Here is a 25405-nt window from a genome sequence, read left to right on the forward strand (position 1 = left end):
CCCTCGGAAAAGTCTATCCCCACCATCAGGGGTACTGTGAAGATCCAGGTGTTCACTTAGACAACGCCCTTAGAGGAGGTAGGACACGTGGTACAGTGGGTTCACACCCGCTGGTTCAGGACAGCCGCAGGTTGAACATCACTGCTTTAGAACATTTATATGGGTCAACACATAGAGCAGTGTTGGTGAACCTATGGCATGGGTGCTAGAGGCGGCACTTAGAGCAAGAAGTCTATGATGTACTAATATGCCTTAGATTCCTGCCCTTCATCAGCACTGGGAACACTAAGAAAAGCACAGGCAGCACTTTGAATATAGGCAGGCTACTATAGCTAAATTATAAAGTACATGGAAGATATACTATATTGGTATTCAGGTTAAATTGCTGTGTTGGCACTTTGCGATAAATAAGTGGGGTTTGGGTGCAGTTTAGGCACTCGGTCTCTAAAAGGTTTACCATCACTGACAGAGTAACCGCTTTAGTTTGTGTAAATTACAACTTAACTTACATTTCTAGTTGGGCTCAACTTTCCAAATCTCGGTGCTTACAGTCTAGTCTTGGTTCTGATTTTTGCAATGGGCTGGATTAGAAATAGTTTACATTTTAGGGTCCTTTCAACATGGGCCAGTGAGCATTATTACTCATTACACAGGGCAGCGATCAGCCAACAAAGGAGCAAACTTGGATCTTTTAGGCTGGGGCTACATGGCAACATTTCATCTCATGATGGTCAATTGGGTGTCACTACCAGAGCTCTGGGACGTTCTCACAGCTCTGTTTCTCCACCCCTGTGATGATGTCACTACTAGAGCTGGGAGGAGTTCTCACTGCTCTGTTTACTTTTGGTTTCCTTCCTCCCAGCTGTTCCTCATGTGTTTGATTTCCCTCTCTTTATATCACCCCTCCTCCTATTGTAGGGCGTGGATTATAGTTCTCATTTCAGTTGTAGCTCTTGCTTTAGTATCTTCACTTGTAGCTATCAGTTCACTGGACCTGTGTTCTGCTGCAGCAAGCACTCCGGATATTGCTAGCTGTCCTTGGATCCGTCTTCTCTGCGGCTGCAACACCTTCAGCTAAGTGTACAGACATTGTTGTGTACCTGATTATTTTCTGACTGGATCTGAGGTGGCCACGGTTCCCTCCATATACTGAGTAGGGCACCGGTGGCCGTGCCCCTTCCACTATTGTAGGGGTTACAGTGGTCATCAGTCTTAGGCACGTGGGCATGCCTCGTTCCGCCATTGGGATCCGGGCATGTGCTTTAGCAGAATAGGGAGAGCTTTGAGGGTCTGACAGGGGTAACCCTTTATCCTCCCTAGTTTGGGTCCGGTCAGTAGCTCTTTTTACTGTGTATACTATTGTTGCTCACATACAGCCGTGACAGTTACATTCTTGGGTTGACATTATACAATTTTAGACGTGAATAAACCCCTGCTCTGCATAGGTGACAGGGAATACAATTTCTGAAATGCTTCTTTAATTGATGCGCGCCACCTCCTTCAATACTTTGTCCCACATTTCCGCTATACTCTTTTGGACAACATTTGCGCCTCAATAGCTTTTCCTACAATTCCTTTTGACTCTTTTGGCCCCCATTTGGGCTTCTGTAATTAGTCCCACATTTGCGCCTCAATAGGTTTTCCCACATTTCTTCTCGATCCCCATTTTTTAAAATAAGTTTATCTCCCTTACATTTGGTCTCTTTTTCTCACGCTTCCTATCCGGCCTGTAACCCTGATTCCCCGCCACCCGTAAACACCATGGTAGGCGCATAAAAGAACATCGAAAGTTGATAGAGCAGATATCAAATTGGATCGTGAATGTTGCGGAGCTTCAAGATATACCATCAATATCTCCACTTAAATCCCCTTGTAGCTGAAGAAGCAGGTCAATATCCAGGAGACAATTTCCCCAGTAACTGGACGACACACAGTTTGGGAGTCAACTGACTTTACTAGGCATAGCACACATGGTTTCAAACCCCCAACAGCCTCATTTGCATACAATACATAGATTACTATGGTACAAGGAAAGGTGGGGTCAGACAATAGCAAGGGCTGATGGGAGGTTGAGGGGGGACACTGCAGCTAGTTTAAACAGGTTTGGCAGTGTCCCTGGGACACCGCCCTGATCTTGGGAAACAATGGAACAGGAAAGTGGGGAAGGGGAAAGGGGGTATACAGACAGCGGAACATAAAATAATATAAAAGGGTCCATCTGTTACAGTGAACATCACGGAACGTGCGACATGGTGGGGCAGTAAGTATGCACACGCCTACACGATCTAACTGACAGTGGTCAGCCCCTGCAACTTCTGGGTCTCCAAATTGGGCACCTGGCCTGAGATTGCCCTTTACACCTTGGAGGTGCTGGCCTGCCCTGCAGCCGGTGTATTGTCTGAACGTGTGTTTAGCACGACTGGAGAGTTACATTTCCCAATGTTTTGGGGTGTACCCTAATTTAAAAAAATAAAAATGTGAAGGCTGATGCTCTCTCTCGCTGTTTTCCGGGAGGAGGAAACTCTGAGGACCCGGGTCCCATTTTGGCGGAGGGGGTAGTTGTTTCTGCTCTATATTCCGATTTGGAGGCCGAGGTCCAGGCTGCCCAGACTGAGGCACCTGCCCGTTGTCCTTCTGGGAAGTTATTCGTGCCTCCTGAGCTACGTCACAAACTCTTTAAGGAGCATCATGATACGGTTCTTGCTGGTCACCCCGGGAGTAGAGCCACGGTAGATCTCATTGCTCAGAGATTTTGGTGGCCGGCTCTTCGTAAGTCGGTTAAGGGTTTTGTGGCTGCTTGTGAGACGTGCGCTCGCGCTAAGGTCCCTCGTTCACGGCCTTCAGGTTCCCTTCTCCCGTTACCCATACCTTCCCGTCCTTGGACACACCTGTCCATGGACTTTATCACTGATCTTCCTCGTTCCTCGGGGAAGTCGGTGATCCTGGTGGTGGTGGACCGTTTTAGCAAGATGGCTCATTTCGTACCTTTCCCTGGTTTACCCAATGCTAAAACGTTGGCGCAAGCTTTTGTCGACCATATTGTTAAATTGCACGGCATTCCCTCTGATATTGTTTCCGATAGAGGCACGCAGTTTGTGTCCAGGTTCTGGAAGGCTTTCTGTTCTCGCCTGGGGGTTCGGCTGTCCTTCTCTTCTGCTTTTCACCCGCAGTCGAATGGTCAGACTGAGCGCCTCAATCAGAATCTGGAGACATATTTGCGCTGTTTTGTGGCAGAGAACCAGGAGGATTGGTGTTCATTTCTCCCTCTTGCTGAGTTTGCTCTGAACAACCGTCGTCAGGAATCTTCTGATAAGTCACCATTCTTTGGTGCATATGGGTTCCATCCGCAGTTTGGGACGTTCTCGGGAGGGGCTCTTTCTGGTTTACCTGAGGAGGAGAGATTTTCCTCGTCTTTGTCTACCATTTGGCAAAAGATTCAGAGTAATCTTAAAAAGATGAGTGAGAGGTATAGGCGTGTGGCTGATAAGAGACGTGTGCCTGGTCCGGACCTGAATGTGGGTGATCTGGTGTGGTTGTCTACAAGAAATATTAAACTGAAGGTTCCCTCCTGGAAATTGGGTCCCAAGTTTATTGGGCCTTATAAAATCTTGTCAGTCATCAATCCTGTTGCCTTCCGTCTTGATCTTCCACGGGTTTGGAAGATACATAATGTATTTCACAGATCTCTCTTAAAACCATATGTCCAGCCCACGGTACCCTCCTCTTTGCCTCCTCCTCCGATTTTGGTTGATGGCAATCTGGAGTTTGAGGTTTCCAGAATTGTGGACTCTCGCATTGTCCGCGGTTCTCTTCAGTACCTCGTTCATTGGAAGGGTTATGGTCCTGAGGAGAGGATGTGGGTTCCGGTGTCGGACATTAAAGCCACTCGCCTCATCAGGGCATTTCATAGGGCTCATCCTGAGGAGGTGGGTCCTGGGTGTCCGGAGTCCACCCGTAGAGGGGGGGGGGGGGTACTGTCACTACCAGAGATCTGGGACGTTCTCACAGCTCTGTTTCTCCACCCCTGTGATGATGTCACTACTAGAGCTGGGAGGAGTTCTCACTGCTCTGTTTACTTTTGGTTTCCTTCCTCCCAGCTGTTCCTCATGTGTTTGATTTCCCTCTCTTTATATCACCCCTCCTCCTATTGTAGGGCGTGGATTATAGTTCTCATTTCAGTTGTAGCTCTTGCTTTAGTATCTTCACTTGTAGCTATCAGTTCACTGGACCTGTGTTCTGCTGCAGCAAGCACTCCGGATATTGCCAGCTGTCCTTGGATCCGTCTTCTCTGAGGCTGCAACACCTTCAGCTAAGTGTACAGACATTGTTGTGTACCTGATTATTTTCTGACTGGATCTGAGGTGGCCACGGTTCCCTCCATATACTGAGTAGGGCACCGGTGGCCGTGCCCCTTCCACTATTGTAGGGGTTACAGTGGTCATCAGTCTTAGGCACGTGGGCATGCCTCGTTCCGCCATTGGGATCCGGGCATGTGCTTTAGCAGAATAGGGAGAGCTTTGAGGGTCTGACAGGGGTAACCCTTTATCCTCCCTAGTTTGGGTCCGGTCAGTAGCTCTTTTTACTGTGTATACTATTGTTGCTCACATACAGCCGTGACATTGGGTCGCATTAAAATTTTTGCATGTGCCCGTGTAAATAGGGCATGTGCTGCCAACATAACGTAAAGTGTATGTGGTTCAAATGATCATAATGATGGACCAAGTAAAGGCTGTCTAAATAAATGTCGATCAACTTATTATATTTTCAATGAGCGCTCCTTAAATGCAGGGGCAGACTGGACATAGACCCATAGACCCTATAGGGAACTTTTCCAGTAGGCCGATGCCCAGGGGGCTGCCCGAACCCTCCTCATGGACATCGGCCGGGTACATAGCCATCTGATACTCTTTAATTAATTAATGCTAGGAGTATCAGGTACTTATGCACCTGGCCGGCAGCCGCAGGTGCCGTCTTGTATTCAACTGTATCTCCATCCTTAGAACAGTGACACAGCCGAATACTGCAAAAAAAGGTAAAATAACAAGTCTAAATGCATGTGTCATAAACAAATCACTGCAAAATGATTTTGGTTGCCCATGAAATAAATAAAAAAGTTAGGGTTGTTAAACCACCACATGTGCAAAATCGCTAAAAATATGTCTGGCCATTTAAGGTCATAACACTGGATTTATTAAACCCACTATTCAGTGGACTAATTCATTTTCAGGTCCTGGAAAATTGACATCACAATTACAGTCTCTCTTGTTGTGAGATGTTGTAGAGGCAACGTCAATCAATATGATATGAGTGTATGACATCCACAAAACAATGGCAATAACGATTTCTCATCGAGCGTATATTACACAATGGACCAAGTCCACTTTGCCACCTACAGGAATAGATGACTGTTCTCAATGCTCACTGCCTCAGGCTGATATCTACTAGTTACAGAATGTCCTAAGATTTTTGAGGTTTGGCGTCTGGTTTCTCTTACCCCTTAGCGGGGCCTGTTTAATATTATGAGTGATCTGTTTTCTACTACAGGTATGTGTTTGGGCTGTAATCACCCATAAGAGAATTCTACAGCACTAGGTATAGGATGAAACCTTCTTGGAGTCTTTTTTAAATTAAACTAATTTCCTTTTCAGAAAAGACTGGACTGAGACATGACTTGATAAAGGAATCACCACAAGTTTTTTAATGATGTAGAAAAAATGTATTGTTGCATAACCACAATTGATTTCTGACTGTTCGCTTGCCTTGTGTTCTGGTTGCCTTTGCTTGAGGTTGATCACCTGGTGATCTAATTTACTCCTATCTTCTATTTCTGTACTGTGCTGCTCAGGTAAGTGCTACTTTGCCTCTATTCCAACCTATTTATTTATGAACTACTTTGCTCTGAATACCAAAGCCAAAATTGTACCAAAAGGGGTTCCTAATAGTGAATTATGTACAGACCAGTGGTGTAACTAGGAGTCACCTCCCAGTCCATCATAGTCAGTGTAATGCCTCATTCACACGTCAGTGTTCGGTCAGTGATTTCCATCAGTGATTTTGAGCCAAAACCAGGTGCGGCTCTAAACACAGAACAGGAGCAGATCTTTCCCTTATACCTTATGTCTGTGGAGGCTCCGATCCTGGTTTTGGCTCACAATCACTGATGGAAATCACTGACCAAAACACTGATGTGTGAACGAGGCTTAAGAGTCAGTCTTGTTAGCGGTCTATGAATTATACAGGCTGTACCTTGTGGTTCTGTATACTTTTGAGTCATCAGTAGTTTAGATCTTACCTGAGAATTTTGGAGGGCTATGTTGCGACACCACAAATGGAGGAGAAACATGCTAGACCAACCACCGGGCCGCGGATCAGTACCGGGCCGTACTTCATCTGGTACTGGTCTGCAGGGAGCGCTGGAGTTGAATTGCGGGGGCAGGCACAGGGAGATGCACTACTGGGGAGAGAGGTATTTTAACCCCTTAAAGGGCTTCTGTCACCCCACTAAACTCTTTTTTTTTTTTTGTGTACTTATAATCCCTATCCTGCCATATTGCCATACATTATGTTATTAATAATTTTCGTTCAGTAGATTTAGCAAAAAACGTACTTTTATGATATGCTAATTACCTTTCTACCAGCAAGTAGGGCATCTACTTGCTGGTAGCAGCCGCAGAAAACCGCCCCCTCCTCTTGTTGATTGACAGGGCCAGCCGCGATCTCCTCCTCCGGCCAGCCCTGTGAGCATTTCAAAAATCGCGCGCCTGTGTTGATTCGGCACAGGCGCTCTGAGATAAGGAGGCTCGCCTCCTCGGCACTCCCTCAGTGCGCCTGCGCCGATGACGTCACCGAAAGAGAAGACGTCATCGGCGCAGGCGCATTGAGGGAGTGCTGAGGAGGCGAGCCTCCTTATCTCAGAGCGCCTGCGCCGAATCAACACAGGCGCGCGATTTTTGAAATGCTGACAGGGCTGGCCGGAGGAGAAGATCGCGGCTGGCCCTGTCAATCAACAAGAGGAGGGGGCGGTTTTCTGCGGCTGCTACAAGCAAGTAGACGCCCTACTTTCTGGTAGAAAGATAATTAGCATATCATAAAAGTACGTTTTTTGCTAAATCTACTGAACGAAAATTATTAATAACATAATGTATGGCAATATGGCAGGATAGGGATTATAAGTACACACAAAAAAAAAAAAAATGAGTTTAGTGGGGTGACAAAAGCCCTTTAAGGATTCAACCCTATTTCACCTTAAGGACTTAGCCATTTTTTGCAAATCTGACCAGTGTCACTTTAAGTGCTGATAATTTTAAAACGCTTTGACTTATCCAGGCCATTCTGAGATTGTTTTTTCGTCACATATTGTACTTCATGACACTGGTAAAATGAAGTAAAAAAAAAAATCTTTTTTATTTATAAAAAAATACCAAATTTACCAAAAAAATTAAAAAAATTGCACATTTCCAAGTTTCAATTTCTCTACCTCTATAATACATAGTAATACCTCCAAAAATAGTTATTACTTTACATTCCCCATATGTCTACTTCATGTTTGGATCATTTTGGGAATGATATTTTATTTTTTGGGGATGTTACATGGCTTTTTTTAGAAATTTTTCTGAAATTTTCAAAAACCCAATTTTTAGGGACCAGTTCAGGTCTGAAGTCACTTTGCGAGGCTTACATAATAGAAACCACCCAAAAATGACCCCTTTCTATAAACTACACCCCTCTTTAACCCACAAGAATTAATGGAAAATAGAGATACAATTTCAAAATTTCACTTTTTTGGCAGATTTTCCATTTTAATAATTTTTTTCCAGTTACAAAGCAAGGGTTAACAGCCAAACCAAACTCAATATTTATGGCCCTGATTCTGTAGTTTACAGAAACATCCCATATGTGGTCGTAAACAGCTGTACGGGCACACGGCAGGGCGCAGAAGGAAAGGAATGCCATACGGTTTTTGGAAGGCAGATTTTGCTGGACTGTTTTTTTTTTATACCATGTCCCATTTGAAGCCCCCCTGATGCACCCCTAGAGTAGAAACTCCAAAAAAGTGGCCCCATTTTAGAAACTACGGGATAGGGTGGCAGTATTGTTGGTACTAGTTTAGGGTACATATGATTTTTGGTTGCTCTATATTACACTTTTTGTGAGGCAAGATAACAAGAAATAGCTGTTTTGGCACCGTTTTTATTTTTTGTTATTTACAACATTCATCTGACAGGTTAGATCATGTGATATTTTTATAGACCAGGTTGTCACGGATGCGGCAATACCTAATATGTATACTTTTTTTTATTTATGTAAGTTTTACACAATGATTTCATTTTTGAAGCAAAGAAAATCATGTTTTAGTGTTTCCATAGTCTGAGAGCCATAATTTTTTCAGTTTTTGAGCGATTACCTTGGGTAGGGTATGATTTTTGCAGGATGAGATGACTGTTTTATTGCCACTATTTTCGGGTGCGTGTGACTTTTTGATCGCTTGCTATTACACTTTTTATGATGTAAGGTGACAAAAAATGGTTTATTTAGCAGTTTTTATTTTTTATTTTTTACGGTGTTCATGTGAGAGGTTAGGTCATGTGATATTTTTATAGAGCCGGTCTATACGAACGCGGCGATACCAAATATGTATACTTTTTATTTATTTATGTAAGTTTTACACAATAACAGCTTTTTTCAAACAAAAAAAATGATGTTTTAGTGTCTCCATATTCTGAGCCATAGTTTTTTTTTTTTTTTGGGCAATTGTCTCAGGTAGGGGCTCATTTTTTGCGGGATGAGGTGACGGTTAGATTGGTACTATTTTGGTGGCAAACGCCTTTTTGATCGATTGCTGTTGTACTTTTTGTGATTAAGGTGACAAAAAAATGGTTTATTTAGCACAGTTTTTATTTTTTACGGTGTTCATCTGAGGGGTTAGGTCATGTGATATGTTTATAGAGCCTGTCGATACAGACGCGGCGATACCTAATATGTATACTTTCCCCCCCCTATTTTTTACCAATTTGTTTAACTTTATTTGGGGAAAATTACATTTTTGTTAATTTTTACTTGAAACTTAAATTTATTTTTGGGGAAAACTTTATTTTTTCAACTTTTTTTTTCACTTTATTTTTTGTTCCAGTTTGGGACTTGAACTTTGGGGGGTATATTCCTTTACAATGCATTCCAATACTTCTGTATTGGAATGCATTGGCTGTATGAGTAATACAGTGTGTATTACTCATACAGCTTCCGGCCTGTGAGATCCAGGGGGCTGGATCTCACAGGCTCTTCACCGGAAGGCAGCGCGATGCCTTCCTTAGACATCGCGCTGCCTCCCATGCCATCGGGTCCCCCCTACAGCTGCTAGGGACCCGATTGCACCGCCCGATCGCCGCCGCAAACCGCAGGTAAAGCCGCAAACCGCAGGTCTGAATTGACCTGCGGTTTGCGGCGATCGCCGATACGGGGGGGTCACATGACCCCCCCCCGGCGTTGTGACAGAATGCCCGCTGAATGATTTCAGCGGGCATCCTGTCCCGATTAACCCCCGCCGCGCCGCAATCGCGGTTTAAACCCATGACGTACCGGTACGTCATGGGTCCTTAAGGACTCGGGAAACATGCCGTACCGGTACGTCATGCGTCCCTAAGGGGTTAAAGAGACCACTATTGGGGGGGGCACTATGTTTAAAGAGATCACAACTGGGGGGCACTTTATGTAAAGAATGCACTACTGGGGGGAACTCTTTGTGAAAAGGGCACTACTGGGGGAAATTATATGTAAAGAGGCCACTACTGAGGAGCATTATATGTGAAGAGGACACTACTGGGGGCGTCATATCTCCTGGGGCCTAAATGGGAATGATTACTAAGTAGAGGCATAAAAGGAACCATTAATACTAAATAGGTGTGGCTAAAAGACATCATCAGAGTGATCTGTGCAGGACTGAGAAAAAAGGAAAGAGAATGACTCCAGCCATAGGAGACATCACCTGTAAGCAGGGCCGATTCTAGCTCTTCTGCTGCCTGAGGCAAAAATTTCAATGGCGCCCCCTCCCATTAAAAAATAATATGAAAGCCCAGTAGCCACCAAACTCCAAGACTGTCCTGCCAGATCTGTACAAGTACAGTTAATGTTGTTGATATCACCTGCAGTCCTATGTAACACCACAGGTAACACAGATACTATAGTAGATGTTACCTGCAGTTCTATGTAACAGCACAGATAAGACTAGTGCTGATAATGTGATTGTGTTACCTGCAGTCCTATGTAAAACCACAGATAACACTAGTGATGATAATGTGGTACTCTTACCTGCAGTCCTATGTAAAAACACAGATAACACTAGTGTAGATCATGTAGTAGTGTTACCTACATCCTTAGTGTGTCTCCCTGTGCCTCTCCCATGGGACTCCATGCTGGTGGCACTGCCTCCTCTTGCTTCTTCTTGCCCCACACAGAACGTTCTGATGCAGGTGTGTCAAGACATAGGAACACTGTGGGCATGGTGATCAGACACACACACAGGGAGAGACACATCTGTACCCCTTTCACAGTGGTAATACCCTCTTTGTGCCCCCTTCACAGTAGTAATGCACCCTGTGGCCCCTTTACAGTAGAAATGCTCGTTGTGCTCCCTTCACAGTAGTAATTCCCACTCTGTGCCCCCATAATAGTTATGCCCCCTCACAGTAGTTATGCCCTCTTTGTGCCCCCTTCACATTAGTAAAGCAATCTGGGCCCCCTTCACAGAATTAATGCCCATTGTGCCTCCTTCACAGTAGTAATGACCACTGTGCCCCCTTCACAGTAGTAATGCCCTCTGAGCCCCTTCACAGTAATAATGCCCATTGTGCCCCCTTCACAGTAGTAATGCCCATTGTGCCCTCTTCATAGTAATAATGCTTATTGTGCCCCCTTCATAGTAGCAATGCCCACTGTGCCCCATCTATAGTAGTAATGCCCTCTGTACCCCCTTTATAGTAGTAATGCCCTCTGTGCGCTTTCATAATAGTAATTCATTACACTTAGTCATCTGACTATACAACGTCCCTTTACACGTGCTCTAATGTTTAAAACTTAAATTTTATTTTTAAATCATGATTAAAACATCTAAATAAACATAAGGCTTTATAGCTAGAGTAATTGATAACAGTGAGCAGTGTGAGGCTAAGTCCCCATACATACGCAATACCAGCTTGTCAAAAGAGAGAAATATCTAAGTTGGCGCGCATGCGCGAGCCTCCGTGACGAGCGATGCAGCCGGGGAGATGCTTCTATGACCCGAGTAAGTGGGCAGAACACGGGAGGAAGGTGAGCAAATTGGGGACAGTCTCACACTGCTCCTGATTGATTTTAAGAGAGAGACATTGCACTATTGGATTCTTATAATCGTTTGACATCATGCACCAACCTAATTAATGGCGATTCCCGCCGCCAACCGACATACCTGCCCGATCCCCTGAGGACTCCGGTTTGCCGGCAGTGTGTGTGTGTTTTAAGAGCAGTAGTAGACGCAGGCAGTCTAAAGAACAAACAATAGGATACTAGTGGATACTCACGAAACGATATGTAGCCAGTTCTAGCGTGCATGTAGCTGGTTACTTTGTTATCTAAGAGGCGTGTCGCTGTAGAAGATACAGTATTCACAGAATGAAGTACCGCACACCGCTGTCGCTGGTGCTAGCAAAAGACTTGTTAGTCGTAATCTGTAGTAGAAAAAATTGCTGCACACAGCTAGTTCAATTTGCCATTGATTAGTGAAATGTATTATTCACAATTATTTCATGTTGCATACATGATACGGTACTCATGCAATATGACTCTGAGATATATGGGCATCCACTGGATCATGTATGCAACATGAAATAATTGTGAATAATAAATTTCACTAATCAATGGCAAATTGAACTAGCTGTGTGCAGCAATTTTTTCTGCTGTAGAAGATACAAACAGTGACTCAGCTTATCCCTTATATATCAAATGGAATGTAGTGCATAAGGCTACTTTCACACTATTGTAAATATTTTCCGGTATTGAGATCCATCATAGTGTCTCAATACCGGGAAAAAACGCTTCCGTTTTGTCCCCATTCATTGTCAATGGGGACAAAACCTAACTTAAAGGGTTTCTACCACCAGAAATACTGTTATGTAGCTGACTGACATTAGCGATGCGCAGTATGTTTCTAACATTAGTCCCTGCAGCCGTTTTTGTAAAAAAAGCACTTTTATTATATGCTAATGAGCCTCTAGGTGCTATGTGGGCGTAAAATCAGCACCTAGAGGCTCCGTGTACTCACGCTTTATCCCACCCAGGTCCCCTGTTCTGCCCACCCGGCTCCTCTTGATTGATGGCACGATGCACCGCATCATTGACGAAATCCAGCGCCTGCGCCGTTCACTTCTGTCTTCGGCGCAGGCGCAGTGAGTGAAGGCCGCTCTCCTGATGCCGGCTTCCTCACTGTGACGTTCTCATACCGGAGAGCAGCATGCTGCGGTTTGCTTTCCGTCCTGGGATGCGGAGCAAGATGGATCCGTCATGACCCACAATGCAAGTCAATGGGGACAGATCCGTTTTCTCTTACACAATCGAAAACGGATCCGTCTCCCATTGACTTTTAATGGAGTTCATGACGGATCCGTCTTGGCTATGTTAAAGATAATGCAACCAGATCCGTTCATAACGGATGCAGATGGTTGTATTATCAGTAATGGAAGCGTTTTTGCTGAACCCTGCCGGATCCAGCAAAAACACTAGTGTGAAAGTAGCCTAACTCTGCTGACTACTGAGATTTTTAACTAGTTTCACAGTTTATGTTTATTTAGATGTTTCAATCATGATTTAAAAATAAAAGTTAAGTTTTAAACATTAGAGCACGTGTAAAGGGACGTTGTATAGTCAGATGACTAAATGTCATGAATTACTATTATTGTAAATGTCATACATGAGCTGAGAGGTCTTATTTGCAACTTTTATAGTAGTAATGCCCTCTGTGCCCCCTTTATAGTAGTAATTCCCTCTGTGCCCCTTTATAATAGCAATGCCCTCTGTGCTCTTTTATAGTAGTAAAGCCCTCTGTGCCCCCTTTATAGTAGCAATGTCCTCTGTGCCCTTTTATAGTAGTAATGCCCTCTGTGCCCCTTTATAGTAGTAATGCCCTCTGTGCCCCCTTTATAGTAGCAATAACCTCTGTGCCCCCTTTATAGTAGAAAAGCCCTGTGTGCCCCCTTTATAGTAGCAATGTCCTCTGTGCCCTTTTATGGTAGTAATGCCCTCTGTGACCCCTTATGTTAGTAATGCCCACTGTGCCCCTTTTGTAATAGTAATGCCCTCTCCTCTATGCTCCCTTTATAGTAGCAATGCCCTCTGTGCCCCCTTTATAGTAGCAATGCCCTCTGCTCTGTGCCCCCTTTGTAGTAGCAATGCCCTCTGTGCCCCCTTATGGTAGAAATACCCACTGTGCTCCCTTTGTAGTAGTAATGCCCTCTGCTCTGTGCCCCCTTTGTAGTAGCAATGCCCTCTCTAAAAAAAAAAGACACAACAAAAAATTACAGTGCCTACTCACCTTGTCCCGTTCCTGAAGCTCACAGTCCTCTCTCGCCTGCAGACACTGATCACTCTGCAGTGTGGGAGGAGCTTATACAGATTTCCGGGCTGCAGGCTCCTCTCACACATGCCGGCAGTGCGATCTGTGCCTGCAGGCTGAATGGTGGAGCAGGGAAAAGTCTCCCGGCTTCACCATTCTGTGCGCTGCCTGCCCTAAGAAGCTAAGGGAGCTGAGCGGTCGGTGAGTGACAGGAACTCAGCTCTCTACGCTCCAGGAGGGGGAGGGTGCAGCTTAAAGGGATCACTGGCGACATCCACCAGCAGTGTTGCCGCCCCCCTCAAAAATAGTGAAAACTGCCGCCTGGGGCTAGATTCTTATCTTGCCTCATGGCAGAAAAGGCCCTGCCTGTAATTCACTGAATGACTTGCAAGGACCAAGAATCCGCCAGATAATTGCAATTAACCATTTATAGGTATACTCATTGGCAATTATTTGGTGGTGTAAAAGTAACACCGATTACACGATGAACACTCGTTCGTCAGGTAATTGAATCATTTGTGCAAGCACCTAAACTGTTGTTTGCCGACAGCAGATCATGCTGTCTAAATACGCTCTGCTGCTGGCGAACAACGAGTCTGTATGGGGATAAGCGATGGCATGTGAATGCAGCAGCCTCCTCTGCTGACAAGCAGGCGATTGCTGGGAAGGAGCACTTGCTTCCCGACAATCACCTGCTCAATTGTCCCATCTAAAGGGACCTTAGGTCTAGGCGAAATGTTCTATATAAACACTATTATACAATACCGGAGATATAAAGGCTGTGTAAATGCTGTAAAAGCAAAGACAGCTCACAAGGGAAAACCGATACAAAGATCGAGATGCTCGAGGAGAATACAGCAACACTAGGATGCAGACGAGATGCCAGGTAAGGAATCAGACCTGGACGTCAATATCTCTACACAATTTAACTTAATCTGAATTAACTCTACTACAAAAGAGATTATCATTTTGTCCCACAACCCCTTGCAACACGTTTCAATTACAACAGGAACTCATGAGGGTCTACCAAACCCTGAGACTAAAAAACGAAAATTGAGCTTTGCCCTGCATCACCGGAAGTCTCTATTACTAATCTGGGTCTGAGGATCCCCAGCAATTTCAGTCCTTCACGAACATGCTACGCTACATATAAATCATAGATCTGATTGACCGGGACGTTAAACAGATACTCAACCCATACCAACCTTGTTATTCTCCAACACAAGAGAACCTCACTAAATTTAAAGCATTAATATCCCTTAAGAACAATAAAAATATTGTTATCAAACCCACCGATAAGGACAGGGCCATCGTAGTAATGAAACGTAAAGACTACATAGAAGAAATACTATGTCAACTACCTGACACCGTAATGTTTCCTTTGACAAGTCTCTGCAAAAACCTCAAGGGAGACCGATTGTGGCCTCAACCAACTCCCTTAACACTGGAAAGAACCACAATCGACAATAAAACATACTTTTACCTTTCCAATTCATACCCGGTAATCTCTGTTTTTATACATTTTACCAAACATACATAAGTCTCCACAAAAACTCCAAGGGAGACTGATTGTGGCCTCGACCAACTCCATTCTTGCCCTATTGTCCATTTTCCTGGATAAAATCTCACTCCTCTCATGAAGAAAACTCCTTTCTCTTAGATACCAATCATTTTCTTCAGTTAATTCACAAACAAAAACAGGTACTCCCACATAGTATTTTAACTACTTTGGATGTTAACAGTCTATATACATCCATACGCTATGATCTAGTATCACTGCGGTACTCATATTCTCAACCATACAAATATCCTTCAGTGTGTGCATTTTGATGAATTATTTAAAATGGTAATTGGATCATGGACATTATGTTTGTTATTACCTATGGGTGGTCACATGTAATAAAAACTACTATTGCAGTACCCCTGAATAGGGTTTTTCCAAATTGTGTTTACTGCATAATGTTATTTAATATGTAAAAGGGATTTTCTGAGACTTTTATACTGATACCTATCTTCCGGATAGTTAATCAGTATCTGATTGGTGGGGGTACGACACCCAGGAACCCCGCCGATCAGCTGCTTGAGAAGGCACCGGTGCTTGCAGTAGTGCTGTGGCCTTCTCTCAGCTCACCAAGCACAGCGCCCTACATTGTATAATGGCTGTGCTTGCTATCGCAGATCAGCCCCATTTACTTCAATGGGGATGAGCTGCACCTAGGTCATGTGACCAATGAATGTGACATGTGATCACATGGCCTAGAGGCTAAGCTTCAAGAAGGCCAAAGCAGTACTGCCAGTGCCTTCTCAAACAGCTGATCGTCGGGGACCTGGGTGTCAGAACCCCACCAATCAGATAAAACCGTATTTTTCGGCATATAAGACGCACCTAGGTTTTAGAGGAGGACAATAAGAAAAAAATATTTTTAATCAGACCTCAGGTCAAACCACCAATCATACCCCCAATGTTAATCAGACCCCAACAAGACCTCAGATCAGACCCCCAATCAGACCTGAGACCCCAATGTGAATGACCTCCAATCAGACCTCAGATAAGAGTCCCAAGCTTCTCATCAGCCCCCAGCAGTCTCATATCATCCCCCAGCAGCCCCCATTGCCTCATATCAGCCCCCAGAAGCCCTATATTGCCTCAAATCATCCCCCAGCAGCCCCATATTGCCTCAGATTACCCCTCTCAGCAGCCCCACATTGCCTCATGTTTTATAAAATAAAAAAAACACTTACCTCTCCTGCACCGGACGCCGCCTCTACTCTTCTACAGGGCTCTTCTTCCTCCTCCCCCGTCGGCTGTGCTGTGATCTGACGCGCACAGCGTAAGGTCACAGAGCGTCCTTCACCGCTTCCTGGTCCTCCGGTACTAATGAGCGCTTCCATAATGGAAGCACTCATTAGTATTCGCCCCATAAGACGCAGGGGCATTCCCCCCCCCCACTTTTTTTGGGGGGGGAAATGCATCTTATAGGGCTAAAAATACGGTACTGATGATCTATCCAGAGGATAGATCATCAGCATTAAAGTCTCTGAAAACCCCCTTAACACCTGTCAACAGAACTTTGTTTTCCGTCCAGCATAACGGAAACCAGACGGATCCGTTATGCTTGCCCATATACTTCTATTATAAAGGATCAAAACGGAATGCCTCTAAAGGTTTCCGTTTTGATTTCCGTCTTATGGATTCTGTTATTTTCCGTTATAACCATGGTATAATGGAAAGCCATAACGGAATACATAACAGTGATGTGAACAAGCCCTTACTGTATCCATATAAAGGAAAACTCATATGAACGGGTTATCAGATGGAACTTTACGACCCAATTCTTAGCGGAGAAAGGTACTGTCCCATTGGAACTGAAGGTGATGTAATCCAGCTCACAGCCAGGCTTCCACACAAACGCCTAGCAGGACAACTAGTGCAATGTGAACAAAGCCAAGACTGCAAGCCACACCCATATCAGACCCTGTGATGGAGGTCACCAGGTGCAAAAGAGTGTTTGAGTGCCAGGTAAAGGCACATACACTACATATAAAACAAGACAAAAACACAGAAATATAGTGGCAATACTGGAGGAGCTGCTCAACCCCTAACACTGTAGCGTGTTTTTCATTGGGGGAACAGCCCCACCGCATGTGGACCGCAGCAAACGACTATCCCCAGCAAAAAATGCATACGGTGGAGGATGTCGGCGCGGTCCACATGCACCACAAGGACATCCTACACAAAACGGAGCATTGTGCGGATGTAAATACAATCATATAGCAAAAAAATGCACCACACGGATATGCCACTGACTATACTGGCTAGTCATAAATGCAGATATTAAAAGCTGAGACTTTCGCCAATATATTCCTGTCAGGAAAATATCGGAGCCCTTCATGCACCACGTCACGGTCACTCAGCATGGCAAAGGGTCCTACCACTACGCTAACTATGGTGTGAACAGGGTCTGAAGGTGATGTAATCCAGCTCACAGCCAGGCTTCCACACAAACGCCTAGCAGGACAACTAGTGCAATGTGAACAAAGCCAAGACTGCAAGCCACACCCATATCAGACCCTGTGATGGAGGTCACCAGGTGCAAAAGAGTGTTTGAGTGCCAGGTAAAGGCACATACACTACATATAAAACAAGACAAAAACACAGAAATATAGTGGCAATACTGGAGGAGCTGCTCAACCCCTAACACTGTAGCGTGTTTTTCATTGGGGGAGCAGCCCCACCGCATGTGGACCGCAGCAAACGACTATCCCCAGCAAAAAATGCATACGGTGGAGGATGTCGGCGCGGTCCACATGCACCACAAGGACATCCTACACAAAACGGAGCTGGATTACATCACCTTCAGACCCTGTTCACACCATAGTTAGCGTAGTGGTAGGACCCTTTGCCATGCTGAGTGACCGTGACGTGGTGCATGAAGGGCTCCAATATTTTCCTGACAGGAATATATTGGCGAAAGTCTCAGCTTTTAATATCTGCATTTATGACTAGCCAGTATAGTCAGTGGCATATCCGTGTGGTGCATTTTTTTGCTATATGATTGTATTTACATCCGCACAATGCTCCGTTTTGTGTAGGATGTCCTTGTGGTGCATGTGGACCGCGCCGACATCCTCCACCGTATGCATTTTTCGCTGGGGATAGTCGTTTGCTGCGGTCCACATGCGGTGGGGCTGCTCCCCCAATGAAAAACACGCTACAGTGTTAGGGGTTGAGCCGCTCCTCCAGTATTGCCACTATATTTCTGTGTTTTTGTTCTCTGGGTATCTACCTAATTCATCTGTTTAATTCACTCCCTACAACTCCTCTGATACCCCCACACCTTTGCCATCGTTTAATCGTCATATTAAAGCTATCTTAGCCCTCCTGCTTGGCTTCCTTCCTGCACTGCAAATTTTTGCTTCTTTGCTAGTTATTTTTCCATGTAAGCCGTTAATTTTGCATGTTCCTTGATGTCAGAGTCTATATTTTCTGATCTAAGTGTTAACTAAATTTGCTGATAATTAAGGATGATATCCTTAATTGTGTTGAAGGCTTAGACTTCTGTTAACTTATACATATGCTTGACTGTTCAATAAAAACTGTTTTGAAAAGTATTTTTCCTAATTTTCTCATAAATCATTTAAAAAAAATCCAAAAAGGAAAAAAAAATTGTATATTATGTATACAAATACTTACAGTATAGTATGTAATAGCATAAAATATAGAATGCTTTTAGTATATTCATAAATAATATAGAATAATTAATGGCCAGCAATTGGTATAGTGTCCTCTACATTTCCCTTCCATATACTGGTTGGCTCAGGCACAGAATTTGCAGCAGAAATCTGGGTAGTAGCCACTACAACATTCAAATGGCAAGTGGCCAGTACTACGGTTATTTTTTTTCAAGAATATCATTGAAAATTGTTAAGAGTTTAAAAACTATGTCAAGAGGGTCTTCATTCTTAGTAGCTAGGTTCCACCAGGGATGGATTAAGTGTATCATAGGCCCGGGGCTGTTTACCCATCTTGGGCTCCCTCCCTTCATTTGCCCCCCCCCCCTTTCATGTCCGCCCCATATTTATTTTTACGGTAAATGTTAAATAAAACTATAACAACCCCCAGCCCCCATAGTATGCAAGACCTCACAGTATGCAGTATAACACCCTGTGTAGTACCCCACAGTATGCAGTATATAGTATAACACTCCACATTATGCATATACAGTACTGCACTCCACAGTATATAGCTGTGATGGCTAACCTCGGCACTCCAGCTGTCGTAAAACTACATTTCCCAAAATGCACACTGTTCTCCATAGAAACTAATGAAGCATGCTGGGAGTCAGTTTTACCACAACTGGAGTGCAGGAGGTTAGCCATCACTGGTATATAGTATCCCACAGTGTGCAGTATAGCACCTCACTGTATATAGCACCCCACAGTATGCAGTATACAGTATAACACAGTATGTAGTATATGCTATAACAACCCACTGTATGCAGTACTCTTCAGTATGCAGCATATAGTATGACACCCTCTGTCACCTTTTCTTGATGTAATTTCCACATAAAACTATAGCAAATATCTCCTGCAGCAACACTCGTCCTGGAGGAAAAGGTCATGTGTTTAAGTAATTGCCATGTGACGACTAACATCGATTTGTTACTGGTCACATGGCGATGATGTCATCACAAGTCCTTTCATCTACAAGCATCACACTCTCCTTCCAGTGATGGGCCCTACAGAAAAATCTGGCCCGGGCCTGCTGACCAAAATGTCTTATTATAATCTGTCATTGGGTACCACAAGCCTGTTTTAAAAAAAAAGAAAAGAACAGAAAAGAACAGAAAAAACCTACCCCCTTCACTTCTATTCAAAGTGCACCTTCAGGGAATGTATCATCAGAAAATGACCTGTTGTTTAGATCAGATTTTTATGTTAAACATTTGTAAAGAATTTTTGGTGATGTGTTTTTTATTTGTTCCATATCCAGGTCACTTAGCATGTCTAGAAAACTCTCCGAAGATAAAGGGCCCCCTTTGGTTTATTGTCCCATGGTGGCTGCTGTAAAGCATATCTCTAAATGCTGCTTAGGCAAGATGGTCGTCCCCATAGTCATGTTCATAAAATAGAATAAAATAATATACAATCACAAAAAACAGATTAGAAAAAAAGGAATTGTGCCACTAGTTGGTTTTAACTAGCATAAAAATATACAGGTGACACATTCCCTTTACGATGTCATGTCTGATCGGACATCAGGATATTCTACTGTACACTAGTCTGTACAGTTTGCAAGGCAACCTTATGATGCCCAGAGAGTGTTGTGAATGAGTCCTATTAATTAGAATAGGATCCAGACGTTCGGCATTGTATGATTAGATCGGCCTCTGTAAAGCTCAGTGTGTAGTCTCTCTCCAGATGTTAGATAGGGCAGAAGATCATAAGTGAAGGTACACATTAAATGTGATGCATTAATGAACTGATCATATTTGTGAACACATACCTCACAGCATCCGATTGGCCTCCTGAAGGATCAGAAGATGCTCTGTTGAGCCCAGGTTCTGACATGATAATGGGATCACAACAAAGTACAGTATCTGTTGTCCAGCAGAAGGCAACCATGACCGAAGCTGACAGTAAAGCAGGGTCTCTTTTTTAACAGTTGTTTCATAAATAACCCTTTAGGCGTTACTGATGGCGAGGCCTACAACAGAGCTTATCATGCCACTTGAAGGACAAAAATTTACTCATTTAGCAGAGATGGAATGTGCATTATCACAATAATTTTCCGGGTCAAAGATACCTCAGTTAAAGATCAATCCTATAATACCTGGTGGGGTTGACCCTGCTGTGTAAAATGATACCTCATTTAAGTTTCTCCGTTGCGCAGTTCCTGAGAAAAATAACTTGAGCTCCTCAGAGCACCAGAGCTCGCCTACTCTGCACTTTACATCCAATGGCCCATTGTAGCAGATATCTGGCTAGTAGCCACTACTACACTCAAATGGCAAGTAGCCAGTACTACAGTTTTTTTTTTCCTCAGCGCTGTTTGACTATGTTACTATGTATGTTACTAATCTGTTTTGGTTACTGACTCCTACACCATATGTTGGCTATTGCACCCCCTACACAGCCTGCCTTGCACCCATACAAAAATTAACACCTAGGGCAACTCAATCTACCATCAGACAAAAGCCCTAACACCGGGGAGTACCCCGAGGGAAGAAAGGTGGCACCCTCCTTTCACTGCACTGGCCCTAGGGAGCTACGGTGTGAGGAAAACCACTGTGATAGACTTTCTGCAGCCAGAGCCATTACCACTCCCATCCTCCTCTCCGGCTGATCAGGGGCTTGCAGCACAGGCATTAATAACAATCAATGATAACACTTAACAAAACACAGCAATAAGTGGAATATAGTTTAGTAAATTAGTAGATTCCCTTCCCACCAAGCTCTTGAGGGTGTCCTACTGGATTAAAGTAGAGTCTTTCGTTTTAATTGACTTCAGATAGAACATGGTCCTTACATATTTACATGCTTATATTACATACAAATAATCATAATATTGGTCACAGACCATCAAATGTGCACACTCATTTTAAAGCAACCCTCCAGTTGTGACCTCAGAAAGGATGTGTTAATCAGTAACTGTAGGGGATGTTCATTTGCCTCAGATCTTGTTGCTTGGCTGCTTTTAGCTCAGCTCCATAAGGGTAGATTTGTAATCCTTGACTAAAGTTTAGTTACAGTTCCTACAGGGGTCTGGAGGAAGTCTGAGGTACGCCTCCTGTCTCATCATTGGTTCAGGCTGCTGCTCGCTCCCACCTCCTGAACCTCTGCCAGCGCTGACTGGCTGTTATTTATTATTTAACACAAGCCTATCACAGCCTCCCCTGGAAGCCAGTGCATGAAAAGTGGATGTCCGCTAAACCTCCAGTGAGAAAAAGGTGGATAGCAAATCATTTTTCTGCATGAAGTGAATAGAGTTGAGCGGACACCTGGATGTTCGGGTTTGACGGGTTCGGCCGAACTTCACAAAAAAGTTCAAGTTCGGGACCTGAACTTGACCCCGAACCCGAACCCCATTGAAGTCAATGGGGACTCGAACTTTTGAGCACTAAAATGGCTCTAAAAATGTCATGGAAAGGGCTAGAGGGCTGCAAATGGCATCAAAATGTGGTTAAGAGCATGGCAAGTGCTCTGCAAACAAATGTAGATAGGGACATGACTTTAAATAACATCAAATACGTAAAAATAAAAAATTATAATCTTGATCTATGAGGACAAGGTCCATATGGAGTAGGATGTTGAGGAGGCAGTGTAGGTGGCGGTGGAGGAGGTAGCCTACACTGCTTTTTAGTTTTACATTTATTTATATTTTTTTTAATTAGGGTACACCCCAAAACATTGGGAAATATAACCTGTGATAACCCCCTCCAGTCGTGCTAAACACACGTTCAGACAATACACTGGCTGCAGGCCAGGCCAGCACCTTCAAGGCGTAAAGGGCAAGCTCAGGCCATGTGCCCAATTTGAAGACTCAAAAGTTGCAGGGGGCAGACCCATCAGTCAGTATTTGTAGGCGTGTGCACACATACTGCTCCTCCATGTCGCACGTCCCTGTGATGTTCACGATCCAATTGGATATCTGCTCTATCAACTTTCGATGTTCTTTTCTGTGCCTAACATGGTGATCACAGTTACCGGCGAATCAGGGTTCCACGCCGGAGAGTGAGCGTGAGAAAGAGAGACCACATCCAAAGAAGATCAATGGATGAAATTTTATTGTGATCGAGCGGAAATGTGGGAGAAGCTATTAAAACTGAAGAATTGAAGGAAAGGAGGGGGCGCGCGGCAATTACCCACTCCCGACTCTGGGAGGTAGTGACGATAAATAACAATACAGGACTCTTCAGATGCCCTGTTATTGGAATGATTAATAAAAAATTATAAGGAATGTCACTGGGGTATTTTGGATTTGGAAATGTTAGACAGGTGAGGCCCTGCTTCTGCCTGATCGCACGTCGATAACTTCTGCCTGATCGCACGTCCCCGTGACGTCCACGATCCATTTGGATATCTTCTCTATCAACTTTCGATGTTCTTTTCTGAGCCTACCATGTTGATCACGGTTATTGGCGAATCAGGGTTCCACGCCGGAGAGGGAGCATGAGAAAGAGAGACCACATCCAAGGGAGGTCAATGGCTGCAATGTGATTGAGCTGAAATGTGAGACAAGTTATTAAAGCAGAAGGATCGAATGAAAGGGCCAATTAACCCCTTAAAGACTCAGCCCTATTTCACCTTAAGGACCAGGTCATTTTTTGCAAATCTGACCAGTGTCACTTTAAGTGCTGATAACTTTAAAACGCTTTGACTTATCCAGGCCATTCTGAGATTGTTTTTTCGTCACATATTGTACTTCATGACACTGGTAAAATGAAGTAAAAAAATAATAATTTTTATTTATAAAAAAATACCAAATTTACCCAAAAAAATTAAAAAAATTGCAAATTTCTAAATTTCTATTTCTCTACTTCTATAATAAAGAGTAATACCTCCAAAAATAGTTATTACTTTACATTCCCCATATGTCTACTTCATGTTTGGATCATTTTGGGAATGATATTTTATTTTTTGGGGATGTTACAAGGCTTAGAAGTTTAGAAGCAAATCTTGAAATTTTTCTGAAATTTTCAAAAACCCAATTTTTAGGGACCAGTTCAGGTCTGAAGTCACTTTGCGACGCTTACATAATAGAAACCACCCAAAAATGACCCCATTCTATAAACTACACCCCTCAAGGTATTCAAAACTGATTTTACAAACTTTGTTAACCCCTTTAGGTGTTCCACAATAATTAATGGAATATAGAGATACAATTTCAAAATTTCACTTTTTTGGCAGATTTTCCATTTTAATATTTTTTTTCCGGTTACAAAGCAAGGGTTAACAGCCAAACCAAACTCAATATTTATGGCCCTGATTCTGTAGTTTACAAAAACACCCCATATGTGGTCGTAAACTGCTGTACGGGCACACGGCAGGGCGCAGAAGAAAAGGAGTGCCATACGGTTTTTGGAAGGCAGGTTTTGCTGGACTGTTTTTTTTTTACACCATGTCCCATTTAAAGCCCCCCTGATGCACCCCTAGAGTAGAAACCCCATAAAAGTGACACCATCTAAGAAACTACACCCCTCAAGGTATTCAAAACTGCTTTTACAAATGTCGTTAACCCTTTAGGTGTTCCACAAGAATTAATGGAAATAGAGATACAATTTCAAAATTTCACTTTTTTGGCAGATTTTCCATTTTAATATTTTTTTTTCTGGTTACAAAGCAAGGGTTAACATCCAAACCAAACTCAATATTTATGGCCCTGATTCTGTAGTTTATAGAAACACTCCATATGTGGTTGTAAACAGCTGTACGGGCACACGGCAGGGCGCAGAAGGAAAGGAATGCCATACGGTTTTTGGAAGGCAGGTTAGGCTGGACTGTTTTTTTTGACACCATGTCCCATTTGAAGCCCCCCTGATGCAACCCTAGAGTAGAAACTCCAAAAAGTGGCCCCATTTTAGAAACTACGGGATAGGGTGGCAGTATTGTTGGTACTAGTTTAGGGTACATATGATTTTTGGTTGCTCTATATTACACTTTTTGTGAGGCAAGATAACAAGAAATAGCTGTTTTGGCACAGTTTTTATTTTTTGTTATTTAGAACATTCATCTGACAGGTTAGATCATGTGATATTTTTATAGACCAGGTTGTCACGGATGCGGCAGTACCTAATATGTATACGTTTTATTTTATTTATGTACCGTAAGGCTCCATTCACACGTCCGTGGTGTGTTGCGGACCCACAAATTGCGGATCCACAACACACCCGCCCGGCACCGCTATAGAAATGCCTATTCTTGTCCGCAAGCTGCGGACAAGAATAGGACATGTTCTATCTTTTGCGGAGCTGCGGACCTCAAGATCGGGGCCGCCCTCCGAAAATGTGGATGCAGACAGCACACTGTGTGCTGTCCGCATCCATTCCGTCCCCATAGAGAATGAATGGGTCCGCACCCGTTCCGCAAAATTGCGGAACGGATGCGGACCCATTTTGCGGACGTGTGAATGGAGCCTAAGTTTTACACAATGATTTCATTTTTAAAGCAAAAAAAATCATGTTTTAGTGTTTTCATAGTCTGAGAGACATAATTTTTTCAGTTTTTTGGCGATTACCTTGGGTAGCGTATGATTTTTGCAGGATGAGATGACGGTTTTATTGGCACTATTTTGGGGTGCGTGTGACTTTTTGATCGCTTGCTATT

This window comes from Bufo bufo, chromosome 6 (assembly GCF_905171765.1).
Source record: "Bufo bufo chromosome 6, aBufBuf1.1, whole genome shotgun sequence".
NCBI lineage: Eukaryota > Metazoa > Chordata > Amphibia > Anura > Bufonidae > Bufo > Bufo bufo.